This window comes from Myotis daubentonii, chromosome 8, assembly GCF_963259705.1.
Source record: "Myotis daubentonii chromosome 8, mMyoDau2.1, whole genome shotgun sequence".
Lineage (NCBI taxonomy): Eukaryota > Metazoa > Chordata > Mammalia > Chiroptera > Vespertilionidae > Myotis > Myotis daubentonii.
In genome coordinates this window covers 75,699,380-75,717,385 of record NC_081847.1, presented here as the reverse complement: position 1 = coordinate 75,717,385, position 18,006 = coordinate 75,699,380, and the positions used below count along the sequence as shown (strand labels likewise).

The window sequence follows — 18,006 nt, the reverse complement described above, 5'->3', positions numbered from 1 at the left end:
AAACTATATATATATATATATATATATATATATATATATATATATGCATACATACATACCGTGGTTCAGAATTGCAATGCTCTAACACTCTTCTGAATCACAACCACTTAGAAACTGGTACCCAAGAAATCTGTTATAGCAAAGTACTAAGGTTGTATGTTGTTACATAAGCATAATAGATGTAGGTATATATTACATGAACAAACAAGAGCAGATATAGAGGTCTTCCTGGCTGGTGTGGCTCAGCTGGGTGAGTGTTATCCCATGTACAGAGAGGTTGCCAGTTTGATTCCTGGTTAGGGCACATGTCTGAGTTATGGACTCGATCCCCAGTAGGGAGGGCATGCAGGAGACTGACTGATGTTTCTCATCAATGTTTCTCTCTCCCCCTCTCCCTAAAATCAATTAAAAAAAATTTTTTTAAAGATATAGAGTTATTCCTGTTGCCTTACTTTCCTGAATACAAGAGTCTTTCCCATAACTGGATGATCCTATCTGGCTGTACTCAAAGCTACTGAAGTCATGAAAAACAAGGAAAGACTGAGAAACTGTCACAGACTAAAGACTGGGAAGACACAATGACTAAATGCAATGTAGTACCTTGGACTGGATCCTGGAACAGAAAGTACATATTAATGGAAAAACTGGTGAAATCCAAAGAGTCTGGAATTTAGTTAAAAATATATATGGTACTAAAAAATGATTAGGATTCAAGTCTATTATTTTATCTATAATAATAAAAGAGTAATATGCTAATTAGACCAGACATCCTTCCGGACAACCTTCCAGACGAAGCCAGGGCTGTGAGGGAAGCCAGTGCCAGCAGCCGGGGGAAGGAAGGCCTACTCTTGCACGAATTTTGTGACTCAGGCCTCTAGTGTTATTATAAAAGAGAAAGAGATTGGGCAAGTCAGTCAGGAGTGCAACTCAGGCCAGGGTAGCTGAGGCCTGAAGCTGAAAAGCTACATATAGGTCTACTTTCATTTTGGCTCTTACCTAATGCCATGAGAATTACATAGCCTGCAACTGCTTGAAATTAACTACTTAGTTTTGACTTCCTTAGCATGCTCATTCATACAGTCATGTGTTAAGGACGGGGTCACATTCTGAGAAATGTGTCCTTAGGTGACTTTGTCATATGTGAGCATCATAGAGTGCACTTACACAACCCTAGGTGTTATAGCCTACTACACACCTATGCTATATGGTATAGTCTATTGCTCCTAGGCCACAAGCCTCTACAGCAGCGGTTCTCAACCTGTGGGTCGCGACCTTTTCACAGGGGTCGCCTAAGACCAGTGGAAAATACATATATAATTACATATTGTTCACAGTAGCAAAATTACAGCTATGAAGTAGCAACGACAATAATTTTATGGTTGGGGGGTCACCACAACGTGAGGAACTGTATTAAAGGGTCGCGGCATTAGGAAGGTTGAGACCCACTGTTCTACAGCATGTTACTATACAAAACACGAGATGAAAACAAGCACAAGAGAAAATGATGCAATCGAGAGATGCGGTGAACTGGAGATGTATGATGCTGCTACCGTCTTAACATTCCATGCTGTTTTACAGCAAACTTTTTATAAGCAGAAAGAGCACACGCTAAAATAACGATTAAAAAGATCAGTATAGTGGATACATAAGCCAGTAACATGGTCATTTATTATCAAGTACTATGTATTGTACATAATTGTATGTGCTATGCTTTTATACAACTGACAGCACAGGTTTCCTTATGCCAGCATCACCACAAACATATGAATAACGTGCTGTGCTACAATTTCCGAGGGCTATGGTAAAAGGAATCTTTCTGCTCCATTATAATCTTATGGGACCATCATCATATCTGTGGTCTGTTGTTGACTCAAACTTCCTTTGGCACATGACTGTACTCAACAAGCATTTATTGAGCGCCCCATTGCTTAACAGGCACCTTGAAGTGTAGGAAGACAATCTCTGCTCTCATAAAGCTTATACTCTATTGGAGAAGCCAGGCATTTAACAAGTATTTGCATAAATGGTGAAAGCTCCCAAGAGTCTTAAAAGCCCCACCAAACAATCCATCAGAACATTCCTCAACCAGTTATCACCGGTATTTTGCATAAAGTTTTCAATGTGGATGGATCTTCACTCTATCACCTGTGATCTGTTAAGTCACTTTAACAGATACTAATTCAGTTAATGTGGTTTGTGACCTGAGATTCTCCATTTCTTCCAAACTCCCAGATGACAGGGCTGCTGCTGCGAGTTTACAAACCACTTTGAATTAGCAAGGCTCCGAAATACCATGGAAACATCCCTCAACTATCATGTAAAGTGCAAGCGCCATAAAAACAAGGGCATGTTGTCTCTCTTTTTCACCACAGTATACCCAGGACTTAAGACTCTGCCTCCTAGAGAGGAGGCACTCAATAAATAATTTATTTACTGAGTAAATAAATGGATATGTAGTCTAGACAAGCACTGATCAATAGTAGGCACTGATCAAATTTGGCTACTGAACTATTGAAATGTAGCTAGTGCAAGTGAAGAGCTAAATTTTTTTCAATTTAATTAATTTAAGTAGCCACATGTGGTTAGTGCCTACCACAACAGACGATCCAGGTCTAGACACAGACGTGATGTAGAGAGTGCTGGATTAGTAAGGCCTGGGTGTGAATCCCAACTCTGCTGCTTAGTCTGTGACCTGGAAAGTTACAACTTCTTAGGACCCCCAACTTCTTCATCTGCGAAATGACGAAAGACACCGCTCCCCTGCCCTACCCACCCCCCCGCCCCCACCCCGCCATACACACACCTCTCAGGGTTCTTGAAGGAAGAATTATAAGTCAATGTATTAAGCATAAGGTGTGATGAAGGTACCATCCTCTGCCCTCCAGAAACAGTTCACAATCACCAAGACTACTTAGCCAGAAAATGCGAGGCGCGGCTTGGTTAGCTCCGGGGCTTAGCTCCATGGCTTTGAGAATCAGGCCAAGGTCATAAGTTTAGAGGAGGGGGGGACCCTCACTTCACAAGTTTGAACAGGTAAGAGCGGCAATGACGATGCACGTCATCACAGTTCCTGGCAAATCTTTAAGTGGGCATTGTATTGCTCAGAGAAGAGCAAGTGACATTTCATTCATTCATTCTTCCAGGAAGGACCGCCACATTCCCGAACGCCGGCTACTTCCCACCCACAGACCCGCGCTCCTCGGGGCCGGGTCCCCTTCGCGCGCAGCGGGCCGGGAAGCCCCCGCCCGGGGCCCGCGTGCCCTCCCCTCCCCTCCCCCGCGGCGCCGACCCGACCGGGGTCAGCCTGGCAGCGGGGCTCCAAGTCCCACACAACCCGGCCGAACCTAGGAGCCATATTTAGCTGTATTCTTGGTCAATAAAACAAACTTCCGTCTTCTAAAGAAAAACGGTTCTAACTCAATGTCAAACTAGGACGGAAACTCGCTGCTCGCCGCAGTTGCCAGAGACGCCGCGTGGCCGGCAGCCCTGGAGTCCCCGACCCGGACCCGGTGCCGAGCGCGCCCGCGTCCCGGCCCCGGCCCCGGCAGCGCCGGCCACAAAGGGACGCGGGACGCGAAAGCGGACGGGCCTCCCCACCACCCCCTCCAGCCCCGCGCAGGCGGCCGCGGCTCCGGGAGGGCCGGGCGCCGGGGGCACTCACCTCGGTCCGCGCGGCGGCGGCGCGGGCGTTCCTCCGGGCCAGCCCGGGCGGTGGCGGCGCGGTCCCGCGGGCCGAGCGCGGGCGCTCTTCTCGGGCCGCCGTCCGCCGCGCCGCCTCCTCGGCCACTGCCCGCGGCTCCCCCGGAGGGCGGGCGGGCCTGCCGCGGGCCCCGCCTCCCGCTCCCGCCCCCGCGCCGGCCTCGCAGGCTGGGCGCGCTACTCCGGGTCGCGCCGCATGCGGTCGCCGCCGCCGCCACTGCCGCTCGCTCGGGGCGCCTCCGCGCGGCGGGCTGGGACGCAGGGCCGCCCGCTCCGACCGCCCGGGCGTGGTCTTCTCGGCGCGGCGGGGCACGCGCGGGGGAGGCGGGGGCGCCGCGCTCACCCGGATGCGCCGCCCCCGCCCCTGCGGCGAGCCCACCTCGGGGCCGCGGCGCTTCCCCCCGGGACCGGAGAGGTTCCGGCGTCTCGGCGCCCCCACCCCAGCCTCCCTGAACCGCGGGAAGGCGCGGACCGGGGCGCCAGACTCCGTGTACGACGAGCTCGGCGTGCCGTCCGGGGCGGGGGGTCTGCACCTGAATCCGCGCCGGACAAAGAGGCCGCCGCAGCAAGAAAAACCGGACTCGCGCCGCTGCACGTCGAGTCGATCGCGGGTTGGGAGGAAATGAAGTGCCCTCACCGCGCGGAGGAGGCCCTCGGACCGGCCGCGGCGAGCTCAGGGCTGCTCCTGACTCGGGTGGGGCGGTCTGCAGCCGCACAGCGGACCTGGAGCCCGAGGACTGTCGGCGGCGCCGGGGCCGGCCCTGCTGAGCCCTGCACCCGGCGCCCGGGATGCTGGAGGTCCAGGACCCGGGTGGGCGGCCAGAGGGGAGGTCACGAGCGGCACTGGCACCGCCGGAAGGCGCAGCCAGGCCTCGGGGGACTAACACGCCCGGTTGCCTGCAGAGGGGGGCAGTTTGGGGAAGTGTTTCCTGCCCCGAGAGGAGCCTTTCGCTGTGCCCACGTGGGAAACGCTCCTTTTTGGTACTGATCCCATACCTAGTGCTGTCTTACCCTGATGAGAAGACCCAACCCTGGCCCTCATCACTCACACGAGCCATAACGACTGTTCTAATAAACTGTCTACTTAAGTCATTCAGTGGTTTATGTCTGCTTGCCAGCCAAGAGCTGGAATGGTAAGACTAGTGTTTAAAATGTTATTTAAATTTAATTAAATGTTATTTTATTTTTTAGATAAATGCTGTGGTTACCACACAGCCTGGCTGTAAGCAAAACATGTTACCAAAGATTATCTATGGAATTTTTCTATCCTGTTTTGTGCTTAATACATTTTTCAAGTATTCTAAAATAAAAATAAAAAGTTGCTTTTTAAAAGTACTTATATAATATTTTGAAACAAAATGAATCATTGACCTGTTAATATACCACAAGGAAACTTCACTTTGAAGTTTGTGTCTCTTAAAATTACCCATCTAAATAAAAAATACCATATCTCAGGGAGCAAGAAATTTGCAAATCACCTATCAGATAAAGGACTTGAATTCAGAACATATAAAGAACTCTTACAACTCAGTAAGACTAATCAATTGAAAAGGACAAAAGATTTGACTAGATATTTTTTAAAAAGCAAATATTTAAATGGCAAAAATAGCATGAAAAGATGCTCATCATATTAGTCACTAGGAAAATGCAAATCAGAACCACAGTGAGAAAGCTACTTACCCACTACAATGGCTGCAAAAAAAAAAGAGGCTGAAAATAAAAAGTTTTGGTGAGGAGGTAAATTAGAACCCTCATACATTGCTGATGGGAATATGAAATGGTACATCCACTTTGGAAAAATTTGTTAGGTTCTTAAAAAGTTATACATAGAAGTACCATATGATCCAACAATTCCACTCCTAAGTACCAGTATATACCCCAAAACATTGAAAATGTGCATAAAACACGTACATATGTATTCATAGCAGCATTATTCATAGTACCTCAAAAGTGGAAACAATCCAAATGACCAGCACCTGGTGAATGGGTAGATAAAATGTGATATATCCAGACAATGGAACGCTATTCAGCAATAAAACAATGAAATAGTAATAGAAGATACAACATAGAGGAACCTCAAAAACATTAAGCTAAGTGAAAGAAGCCCATTGCAGAGGAGATTGTGTTGTATGATTCTATTTATATGGAATGTCTAGAGAAAGCAAGTCTATACAGACAGTTGATTAGTGGTTGCCTAGGGCTGATGGGAATAGAGAGACTACAGAGGGACACAGAGAGTGATGGGAATACACTACAATTAGATTGTGGTAGTGGTGACAGGACTTAGATTGGCTAAACATCATTGAATTGTGTACTTGGAACTAGTGAATTTTATGGTATGTAAATTTTACTTCAAAATATTTGGGGAAGAGGAAGGGTCTGTATGCCATTAAGTAGCCCAGGATAATAGTACCTAAACTAGTTAGAACTAGTATTTTGCAATAAAAAATTTTAAATCCTTTTAAAACAAGTGGAAAATTGTGTGCTGGTAGCACAGTACAAGGTAATAAAATGTACTTTTTGCAACTGGTTGTATAACCAAGCACAATTACTCTTCCACCTCTCACTCAAGTCTATTCATATTTATTCGAAAGTGTGTCTTCACTTTACTAAAAGAATCGGAAAGGGGGTAGAAGTGGTAAGCATGTCTGAAAATAGGAAAAGAACTGAATGCCTTACAATGGGGAGTTGGGGGGGGGGGGTGTAAGGGCTCCGATTGGGAATCCAAAGTAAGGACAATGACATCATCTTTCCCAAAGTTATTCTAGTTTCCGTTGGCCCTGTGCCCTGACCCACCGGCTTCCTCTAGTGCAGGTGTGCTTCAGCGGGAGCACTACCTTTGGGCCGGGTAATGGTACGATTTATAATTTGTTCTCATGCCTGGATTTTTATATCTATGATTTTACCGTAGAAGAATTCAATCCCTTGAAAATTAATTATGGAGACACATTGAAGGTGGACTATCCCACAGGAAGTAATCAGCCGGCCCTGACACCTCTTCACTACAGCCCCTGAGAAGAGCAAGGGGCTCTTCTGGGTGAGCAATTGACTCCCTTCATTGTTTCTCTCAGGCCCTCTTTAAAATGATGGTTATCTGAGTAATACTAATATTCTTCTACCCTGTGAATAAGAACTGGTTGTTCTTCCACACTTAGCTAGAAAGCGAGAGAATAGTGCCTTGGCTTGGTTGGTTATAATGGGGGATGTGGGAGACTGCCCAGAGCAGGGTAAACTGCCCAAGAATAATTAACCCACCTGGTAGGCAGGAGGAGGAGAGAAGGGACCTGTTACGCAGAGCTGTGGGGCAAACATGCCAACCAGATGAGGAAGAACAGAAGAAGGTGACATTGAAAGAGGGACAGGCAAACACAAACCCACATAGGAGTCAGATGCCATGAAGCAGGTGGCCATCATGCAGAACGCACAGACGCTATTATTATATGATTTTTTTACTCCTTGTTTTTGCTTTTGCCAACCGAAGACCTGACAGCCCTGCCTTGTGGCAGAAGCCTCAGAAACCTGGGTGCCCTTCCGCCTCTCCCAGCTCTCCTGCCCACAACACAACATCATTGTCGTGACCACAGCACTGCTCTAACACCCAGCAGCAAGAGAGGCAAATTGAAGGGAGGCAGGCGCTTGGTCCACTCATCCATTGGGTGGTGATCATGGGTAAGGTCAGGCATGGAGGGTATATCAGCATAGGGAGGGCAGTCCTTGGGCTGGGGGCTGAAGGTGGATCAAAAACAGGAAGGTACCTTGCTTGGGATCTAGTGATAAGAGCAGTACATTGTAGGCATTTGTGAGGGGTGGGCAGGTAATGGTCACTAATAGCTGTAGTGCTATACAGGACAGTTATATCTAAAAGCCCCATGGCTGGTGTGGCTCAGTGGTTGAGCACCTACCTATGAACCAGGAGGTCAGGGTTGATTCCCCGTCAAGGCACATGCCTGGGTTGTGGGCTCGATGCCCAGCGTGAGATGTACAGAAGGCAGCTGATTGGTGATTCTCCCTCATCATTGATGTTTCTGACTATTTCTCCCTCTCCCTTCCTGTCTCTGAAAATATATTTTTTTTAAAAAAAATTTTTTTAAATAAAAGTTTTCTAGGAACCTCTTTCCAAACCCTTTGGTTCTAGAAAGCAAACCTTTCTTGGGGACTTTTTTTCCTTTTTATTTTATTCTTTTCTTTTTGTTGAGTTATTGGGGTGACACTGGTTAATAAGTTATACAGGTTCCAGGTGCTTAATACACCATCGTACACTGTATGGTGTGCTCACCACCCTGGAGATTTTTTTTATAAACACCTGTCCCCGTGGTGCTTCCAGTTGCCAGCTTCTCCAACAGTCAGTCCAGGAGGCAAAAAGAAAGCTCAGGGAACGTGTTGCCTTGTCATTCCTCAATCCTAAGATCCTTAGTCACTTGCCTTCTTCTCTCCACATTTCAGAGTCTTCTTATGTTTGCTTTATGCGCCATGTCCAGAACTTTTAGCAGTTCTTAAAATTGAAGGGTACTCCATCCATGATTCCATCTTGGTCTGGAACCAGAAGCTGCGAATAAAGTTTAAAAACAAATTAGATCAGATTGCAGATTATGCCTTAAAAACGTCCCTCCCTGTTTCTTGCATTCCAGTAGGTTTTCTTGAGACAGAAAGGAAAAGGAAGACCTATTGCAGTTCCTTGGAAATTTCACACATGTACTCTGAACATTTATATGGGCTATAATGTTTATCATATAGAAAAAATGGGGGGAATGCTGGGAACTGCTAGATCAGAGACACACTGGAGTCTGAAGCAGCAAGAATGGAGAATAGGCCTGAGGCAATGCAGGTGAACTGGCCTTGAACTGATGAGGCTCAGGGTACACAGTTCAGACCATGGCCAATGAATGGAAAAGGTAGTGTGCAGCCTGGTCATTGTGGCTCAACCAGGAGGTCATGGTTTGATTCCCGGTCAGGGCACATGCCCAGGTTGCAAGCTCATCCCCAGGATGGGGTATGCAGGAGGCTGCTGATCAATGATTCCCTTCCCCTCTGAAATCAATAACATATATATATACTAGAGGCCTGGTGCACAAAAATTTGTGCACTCAGGGGGGAGGGGTGGTCCCTCAGCCCGGCCTGTGCCCTCTCGCAGTCTGGGACCCCTCAGGAGATAACGACCTGCTGGCTTACGCCTGCTCCCGGGTGGCAGAGGGCAGGCCCAATCCCTAGGTGCAGCCCCTGGTCGGGCTCAGAGCAGGGCCGATTGCAGAGTTGGGGCGCCGCCCCGTCATGCACAGAGCAGGGCAGATTGGGAGGTTGTGATGCCACCCTCAGTCATGCTCAGGGTAGGGCCAATTGGGGGGTTGGGGCACCGTCCCCTGTCACACTCAAGGCAGGGTCAATGGGGAGGTTGCGGCGCCACCCCCTGTCACGCACAGAGCAGGGCCGATCAGGGTGTTGGGGTGCCGCCACTCTCACACTCAGGACAGGGCCGATGGGGAGGTTATGGCTCTACCCCATCACACACAGAGCAGGGCCCATGGGGTGGGGGGTGGTTGGGGAGCTCCCCCCTATCAGGCACAGAGCAGGGCTGCTCAGGGGGTTGGGGCCCCACCCCCTGTCACACACAGAGCCGCAGGGCGATCAGGGGGTTTGGGCGCTGCCCCCTGTCACGCTGATCCCAGTGCCAGGAGGCATATTACCCTTTTACTATATAGGGTAGAGGCCTGGTGCACGGGTGGGGGCTGGCTGGTTTGCCCTGAAGGGTGTCCTGGATCAGGGTGGGGGTCCCGCTTGGGTGCCTGGCCAGTCTGGGTGAGGGGCTGAGGGCTGTTTTCAGGCTGGGAGTGACTGAAGTTCCCAACCGCTCCTTTTTTTCTTTTTTTTTTTTTTTTTATTCTGGGCCAGCTTTACCTTGAGGCTTGGCTCCAGCTCTTAGGCCTCCGCAGCTGAAAGTAGGTTTCTGGCCTTTGCTTACAATGTTGCGAATCTGCTGGCTGAAGTCCGGCGGTATTTGTTACAATGTTTCTTAAACTGCCCACTCAGAGGCCTGCAGCCGCAGGCGGGGAACGTTGGTTTCCTCCAACGATCCTCTGTCACTGAGGCAAGCAAGCCTCATGTTAGTTTCAAGCTGCCTGGCTGCCGGCCACCATCTTGGCTGACAGTTAATTTGCATATCTTGCTGATTAGCCAATGAAAAGGGTAGCGGTCATATGCCAATTACCATGTTTCTCTTTTATTAGTGTAGATATATATATATATATATATATCTGTATATATATAGATATATATATATATACACATATGTATATATTTTGTTTGTTTGTTTTATATATATATTTTTTTTTTTAAAAAGAAGGTAGTTGGCAGAAATGAAAATAAAAGACAAGTCTTCACTACCAATTTTTTTATTTATTTATTTATTTTTGGTAATTTTAAGGAAAGCAGGAGTCAGAAGGAAAATCTAAGGTACAAAACTCCAGGACAATGGAAGAAAGTCTTGGTGGGCGTTAGATTTGGGCCGTCATTACTCAAAAGGAAATCAAATGGCATGGACCTAAAATAAAGAGAACTGGAGAGATGATAGGTTCTTGGTTCAAAAGAGATGCTATAGAGTAATCTGACCAAAAGTTTAACTCTGAGCGAACACAAATTAATGCTATCATTAGATGGCTTTTAGGGAGACTCAATAAAACCGTTCTAAGTAGCACAGGGCAGGGAGAAGACTGCAGGTCTTTTCCAGCTAACAGTGGCTTTTAGAGATTTATGAAATATGTTTTTTTAGCCTTTTCTTTCCTCAAGTCATATCTTTCTAGTCCTACAGGGCACCAGTCTACTGAAATAATGATTCTACATATTTCTAGTAAGGGAGCGAAATGCTGCTTTTTATAAACTTAGGCCCAAGGAATGTGGTAAGAGAAGTCACCTGACTAATAGCAATACCTTGGCAGATGCCAGGACACATGCCTAAATGACCCTTGAGATAGTTTCTGCTTTAGCTCTGAGGACTGTTTTTGTCCAGTGCAATCCGTCCTACACAGCCCTGTTATATTGGTCTTCCTAAAACACCTAGTTCATGAAGCCAATTTCTGTCTGCACACATTAGTCAAGCATTCCAGGCCCGTCACAGTCTGGTCCCATTCCACCAGTCCCAGACCTCTTGCCCACAGCTCACCTGTAAGAATTCTCTGCTCCAGCCACACCACCACTTCACTCTCCTACTTGTTATGCTATTTGTTTCTTCTTTGCCCACTTTTCTCCACCTATTTTAAGCCCTGAGGCTTCTGTTCTAGTGTAATTTTCTCTACCTACCACAACCTCTTCAGTCAGGTTGATCTTTTCCTCTAAATTCCTATAATTTAATCACCCGTAGCATTTTATTTTCCAACACAAATTAGCGGCCTTATCATATTGTTGTTATAATGCTTTATGTATTTAAGACTTATATTACCTCCTGGATGGTATGCACTTGTATATTTAAATATAAAAGTAATACATACATATGATTAAAAGAGTCAAATGGGACAGGAAGGTGTGAAACAAAAACTTTAGTTCTCCCCCCCAAGAATATCAACAAAACTACCTTTAACTAACTCTGTTTCGTGGTTGTCACCTTTACCTCTCTTGGTGGATATCTCCCTAACTCTAAATAATATACTTATAGTTCCAGTTTTTAATTTATCAACTTTAGAGAATGTGTTTGTCAATTTTGCTGCCATAAAAGAACACCCAATATGTGTTTATAACAATAAACACATATTGCAAGCACACAAGTCATTGGCTGCCTTGATGCTGACTTGGCTAGGTGTGGCTCCATGTGTCTTCTCATTTTGGACTTGGGCTAAAGAAGTGATCATTATTTGGGGTGTGTTCTCCCCATGGCAAAGGGCCATAGCTGAAGAGAAGCCACAGAAACACATGATACTTCTGGAAGCCTCTGTTCAGAACTAGCCTCTGTCACTTCCACCCACATTCCATTGTTCAAAATAATTCACACAGCCAAGTCCAGAATCAATGGGGGCAGGAATGACACTACAGATATAGGCCCCACCAGGAGGCATAGCAGAAATCATATGACAATGAGTGTGAATGTATAATCTATTACAATTACAGAGAGAGAGCAAAGAGTTGGGAACAATGATGCAATCTATCACATATGATTCTATTGATTCTCCCTTATCGAAAACTAGAGGCCCAGTGCATGAATTCATGCACTGGTGGGGGCCAGCCGGCCAGGGGTAGGGTGCCGGGGTCCAACCCCAGCAGGTCCAGGGGTCCCCAAAGGTGTGGACGGAGTCGGTGAAGAAGGAAAGACTCGGAGGCAGCGTTCAGTTGATCAACATCCTATCCAGGATCTCTAGCCAGGATCTCCAGCCAAGTTCTGGTCTGGATCTCCAGCGAAGTTCTGGTTAGGATCTCCAGTCAGGTTCTGTGTCCATGTTCTCTTGCTAGGTTCTCCAGGTTCTCCAGCCAGGTTCTGTAGCCATATTCCCTCGCTAGGTTCTCCAGCCAGGTTCTGTCCAGGTTCTCCAGCCAGGTTCAGTCACCAGGTTCTAGTCAGGTTCTCTTGCCAATTTCTGTAGTCAGGTTCAGTCCAGGATCTTTTGCCATGTTCTCTCCAGCAAAGTTCTTCTGTCTCTAGAAAACGTTCTGTGTAGGTTCTGTGCCTAGGTTCTGTGTTCTAAGTTCTGTCTCCTAAGTTCTGTGTCTTGCTGTCTTGTTACATCTGTATTTATACCAGTTGATTCAATCCTATCAATCTCTATTACAAAGGTTAGGGTGTTTCTTATCTCCATTCCAGGGAGTAAAGATTATGTAGCTTAAGCATGATTGTTCATAGTTAAAGTGATTAATTACCCGCCTGGCACTTAGTTGAAGGGTTTTATTCCCTCCCTAACTTCAGGGGGAAATCCCTACCTGGGGATTCAACCTTTCTCAGAGGTGACCTTGGTTAAAACACATAGTGCCAAGAAGGTGAGCAAACATATTAAGAACCGTATGCCATATATGCCAGGTCCCTTGAAACAGCAAGGATGGACCAGCTCCCGGCAGTAGGGGCTGCAGGAGGTTGGCCCGCCGGCCCTGCCCCCAATCGGGCTGGTTGGCTGACCGCAGTGCGCAACATAGCAACTGGTCATTCCAGTTGCTTGGCTTTTATATATATAGATAAGGAATTGAGACTATTAACACTACCTCTATCTCTCTCTTCTCAAAGTTTTGTTAGAGGCTTATATCATCTTATAAGTAGTTCTTCTGCTTATTTTATAACCTTAAATTATAGAGAAAGTACTTTCTTGATCATTCAACTTTAAACAGTATCTCTCAAACCTTTATAATAAAAAAAAAAAGATGTACACTCTTATACTTTCATACCCTCTCTTCCCTTTCTATCTCATAACTCATACATTGTGAAGGTTTATAACATTTCATTTCTGTTTTGGAACTATAATTAAGTCGTCTATGCTCTGTATATAAGTTGAGTCAAAAAACTAAATCCAATAAAGGACACTTAAAATACTATAATTATGTACTATTAAAACACTATTATTTTCTGCAGAATCAAGAAATATAGTTGGACTTGTAAAGAAGGAAATCAAACCCTTTTTCTAAATATATGTAGCTCAAAAACAAATATTTTGAAAACAAAGTTTGAATATGAAATCATTCATTACCCTCCATGTGCTATTCTGAACCATACTACATGTAATTTGTTTTATATAGGCCATGACTTTGCTATAGAGCTTTTTAGTTTTCATGGAGTTTCAAGGAACACAATTATTTCTGAGAGCTTCAATCTATAGGACATTTGCACTCTAGCTTAAAGAATGACTTCTTTTTTTAAAAAAACTACAGAGAAGAAGGGAAAGGGAGAGATAGAAACATCAACAATGAGAGAGAATCATTGATTGGCTGCCTCCTGCACAGCCCCTACTGGGGATAGAGCCCCCAACCCAGGCATGTGCCCTTGACTGGAATTGAACCTGGGACCCTTCAGTCCAAAGGCCAATGCTCTATCCACTGAGCCAAACCAGCTGGGGCTGAAGAATGAATTCTTAAATGGCTCTTACATAATAAAACAGATTGAACTCAGCCATTTGTTTTGTGTCTGATGGGATTATAAAGAGGAGACGTTATTTATTTTTGCACCTAGTGGATATATATATATATATATATATATATATATATATATATTATTAATGTTGCTTTTTAAAATTCTTTATTGTTTAAAGTATTACATATGTCTCCTTTTCCCCTCATTGACCTCTCCCCAGCCATTCCCAACACGCAGCACATGGTCTCACCCCTCTACTATCTGTGTTCATGGGTTATGCTTACTAGTATATGCATGCATACAAGTCCTTTGGTTGCTCTCTTACTACCCCCCCGCCCACACACACACACACACCCGCCTTCCCTCTGAGGTTGGACAGTCTGTTCAATGCTTCTATGTCTCTGGATCTATTTTTGTTCATCAGTTTTATGTTGTTCATTATTAGTGGTGAAAATATTAAGTTCTGTGACTGTGAGGAGGGAACAAAGTCAGCCATTTCATTGCTGTTGTCTCTTTAAAGTTACCTTTTCTACGAGCCCTTCTCCTGTCATTTAAAAACAATTTTTAAATAAATATTTCAAATTACATTATAAGAGGCCATTTATTTAGTAAATGACATAGAAGTTGAAATGAATTATTTTCATTTCTTCTTTCTGGCCTGCCCTGTACTTGATCACATCTACAATGAGCTACTTGTGGGCTTGGTTTGTCCTTTTGAGACCATTGCTATACTTTCCTTTAGGATCATAGAACGCACATCCCCTAACCTAGGTATCTACACCAGCAAGGAGAATAAAACCATGATCATTTTGTCTTTTTCTTATATGTACACTCGTAGATCACCTGGACTACTGGGGCCAGATTCCTGCTGTCACAGTGAGTAATGACACGATCTCCTTTCAAAGTGTATGAGAATAAATGAGAGATGATTGGGAATAAAGAGTCAAGATGGTCTAAAAAAAAAATAAAGTGAGAATACCATCTCCAAATGTCCTTATGATCTCTATGTCTACAATAAAATAAAACAAGATGACAGCTGTAGGGGTGGGGGAATTGAGCAAAAAAGAAAAGAGAGAAAACTCATGGACATAGACAACAGTGTGGTCATTGCCTGGGGAAGGGGGAAGAAGGGAGGAGGAGGAGCCTATAGGGGCAATAAATGTAATGGGCGGAGACTAGACTTAGAGTGGAGAACACACAACATAGTGTACAGATGATGTGTTGTAGAATTGTGCACCTGAAACCTGTATAATTTTGTCAGCCAGTGTCACCCCAATACATTCAATAAAAAAGGGGGAAAATAAATAAAATAAATTTTAAAAAAAACCACAAGGGATATTCTAGAGAAATTAATATTTTAAAGCACAGAAAAAGAGCCCTCTTCTTTTCTACTAAAGCCTTGAGATACCTAAATTCGTGTTCCTCAGTCCTTAGTATGATTCAGAATTCCTTGGAGATGCTTGTTAAAAATACTACTCTCTGAACCTCACCCTGGAAGTATCTCGGAACAGGTAGAACTGGCTCTCCTCACTTCAAGTCCCGAGAGCTTCCAGAAAAATTTTTGTGATTTTTGGATGGAATCATCCATCAGTTAAAAACCTGAGTATCTGTATTGCGAAACAACAGCTAAATTCTACTGCCAAATAGTTGCCACCCACCCCACCCTCAGAAGGTATTGCCATATTCTCAAGGCCTTGCACTATTTATCTTTCTTTGCGTATCTATTAGTAACTCAGACAGCTAACTGTTATTGACTAAGTTGGATGAGATAGCACAGTACAATTTCCTTTTGGGAGTTTTCTCAACATACCCTTCTCCAATAAATGGTTGGAACACAAATCTTACACCAGAGGAAATTGACGTCCTAACAATGGATGTTATTGTGTACGTATACACTCTAAACGATGCATACACTCTTACATATATATACACATATGTGCGCCAGACTTTTTACTTTAGACATAAGAAGTCTTAATGAGGTGGCAATGTCACAGCTTTCCTTCTGATACATGACTAGCCAGGAAATCTAGCCATGAGAGAAACTATGTTCATTAAGTCCTATCCTTCCTGTGGTGTTTTAATGTCCTCCCTGGACAATGGAAAAATATCCTCAGGTGAGGATTAAACAAACAAACAAACAAAAAGATCTGTTGGTAACAAACTGTTTCTGTTTGTCAGATCACATCTTTATTTCATCTTGATTCTTGATAGTTTCAATGCAAATACAATCCTAGATTAATAGTTGTTTCACCACATTAAAGATAGCATTCCACTATTTCCTGGCTTCCATTGCCACGATTGAGAAATTACTTTTAAGTCAAATTTCTATTTATTAATAAGTAACCTGCCTTTTGTTCCTGGCTGCTTTTTAAAGCACTTTTAATTGTGAAAGAATTACAAATTTACAGGAAGATGCAAAAATAGTACAGAAAGGCCCTTTATACCTTCCCCCAGTTTTCCCCAATGGTTACAGCTTACATAACTATAGTACAATATCAAAAGGAGGAAATTGATTGCCACAATAGGTTCAACTAACATCCATCTTCTCATATAGGTACAATAAGAATAAAAGAAAGAAGAAAATAAAAAAATAAAAGATATATTTTTTCCCTGTGATGAAAACTTTTAGGATTTATGAAGTGCAAGAATTTAGTGTTTCTTAGTATAGTTACAGAGTTGTGCATCTACCAGCATTATCAATGTCCAGAACATTGTCATCACCTCAGAAAGAAACTCCATACCATCAGCAGTCACTCTACTTTCCCCTTTCCTCCCAATTCCTGGGAACCACTAATCTACTTTCTGTCTCTACGGATTTGCCTGTTATGGGCATTTCATATGAATGGAATCCTTCAACATGTGGCCTTTTGTGTCTGACTTTTTTTCACTTAGCATAATTTTTTTCAAGGTTCATTCATGTTGTATCAGTACTTCATTCCATTTTATTGTGAAATAATATTTCATTGTACGTACCATATTCCACACCACCTTTTGTTAACCATTCACCAGTTGATAGACATTTGAGCAGTTTCCACTTTTTGGCTATTATGAATAATCCTGCTATGAAAATTCATGTACAAATTTTTGTGTGGACATATGTTTTCAATTCTCTTGGTTATATACCTAGGAATAGAGTTACTGGGTTATGTGGTAAGTCTTGTTTAATAATCTAAGGAACTACTGGACTGTTTTCCAAAGTAGCTGGATAATTTTATATTCCCACCAGCAATGCATGAGAGTTCCAATTTTCCTACATCCTTGCCAGCACCTTTTATTTCCATCTTTTTTATTATGGCCATCCTAATGGGTGTGGAGTGGTAGTATCTCCTTATGGTTTTGATTAAAAATTTCCTAATGACTAATGAGATTGAGAATCTTTATATGTGCTAGTTGGTACGTGTCTTCTTTTGGAAAAATGTCTAGTCAAATGCTTTGTCCTTTTTTTAAAAAATGGGTTATTTGTCTTTATTGTTGAGTTGTAAGAGATTTTTATATTTTCAAATATAAGTCCCTTATCAGATATACAATTTACAAATATATTTCCCATTCTGTGTGTTCTCTTTTCACTTTCTTAAGGGTGTCTGTTGAAGAATGAATTTCTTAGTTTTGGTGAAGTCCAATTTATCTCCTTTTTTCAGTTGTTGCTTATGCTTTTCACATCATATCTAAGAAACTATTGCCTAACCCAGGGTCACAAAAACTTGCTCCTATGTTTTCTTATAAGAGTTTTATAGTTTTAACTCTTACATTTAGGTATTAGATCCATTCTGAGTTAATTTGTGTATATGGTATGAAATAAAAGTCCAAATTCATTCTTTTACATGTAATATACAGTTGGCCCAGAACAAATTTCTGAAAAGATTATTCTTTCTTCCACTGAACTGTCTTAGTGTCTCTTATAGACTAAATGTTTGTGTTGCCCCCCACGCCTAAATTCATATGTTGAAATTCTAACCTCCAATGTGAGGTTAGAGACTCCAGAGAGCTTTTGAATCTGTAGGTTGCTTTGGGTAGTGTGAAGATAGGTCTTGAATTTTAGCTTTCTGTTCATTGTGTCCTGAAGTGGCACCCAATGAAAGCTCAAGGTCACCAGGGCTAGGCAGGTGCCCTCAAGAGGAAAGCCAACCCCAGGGCTATCTTTCCCTCTTGGATTTCAACTTTCATTTTACTTTTGGCTTGTGAGGCTTTTAAAAAAATCATTTTTAAAAATTGATTTGAGAAAGAGAGAAACATCAATTTGCTGTTCCACACATTCATGCATTCATTGGTTGACTCTA

General features: G+C 43.7%; 1 protein-coding gene across 4 annotated transcripts in view; it reads right to left on the bottom strand.

Annotated features, from left to right (window-relative positions):
* The window catches only part of GALNT1 (polypeptide N-acetylgalactosaminyltransferase 1), a 78,547-nt gene extending 74,746 nt beyond the window's left edge, over positions 1-3,801 (bottom strand). For 3 of the 4 annotated variants that reach the window (XM_059707101.1, XM_059707099.1, XM_059707102.1), the window contains exon 1: positions 3,662-3,801. The gene's annotated coding sequence lies outside the window, so the exon portion shown is untranslated. The remainder of the gene's footprint in view (positions 1-3,661) is intronic. The other variant, XM_059707100.1, reaches the window with a different exon arrangement.
* Positions 3,802-18,006: the final 14,205 nt, after the last annotated feature.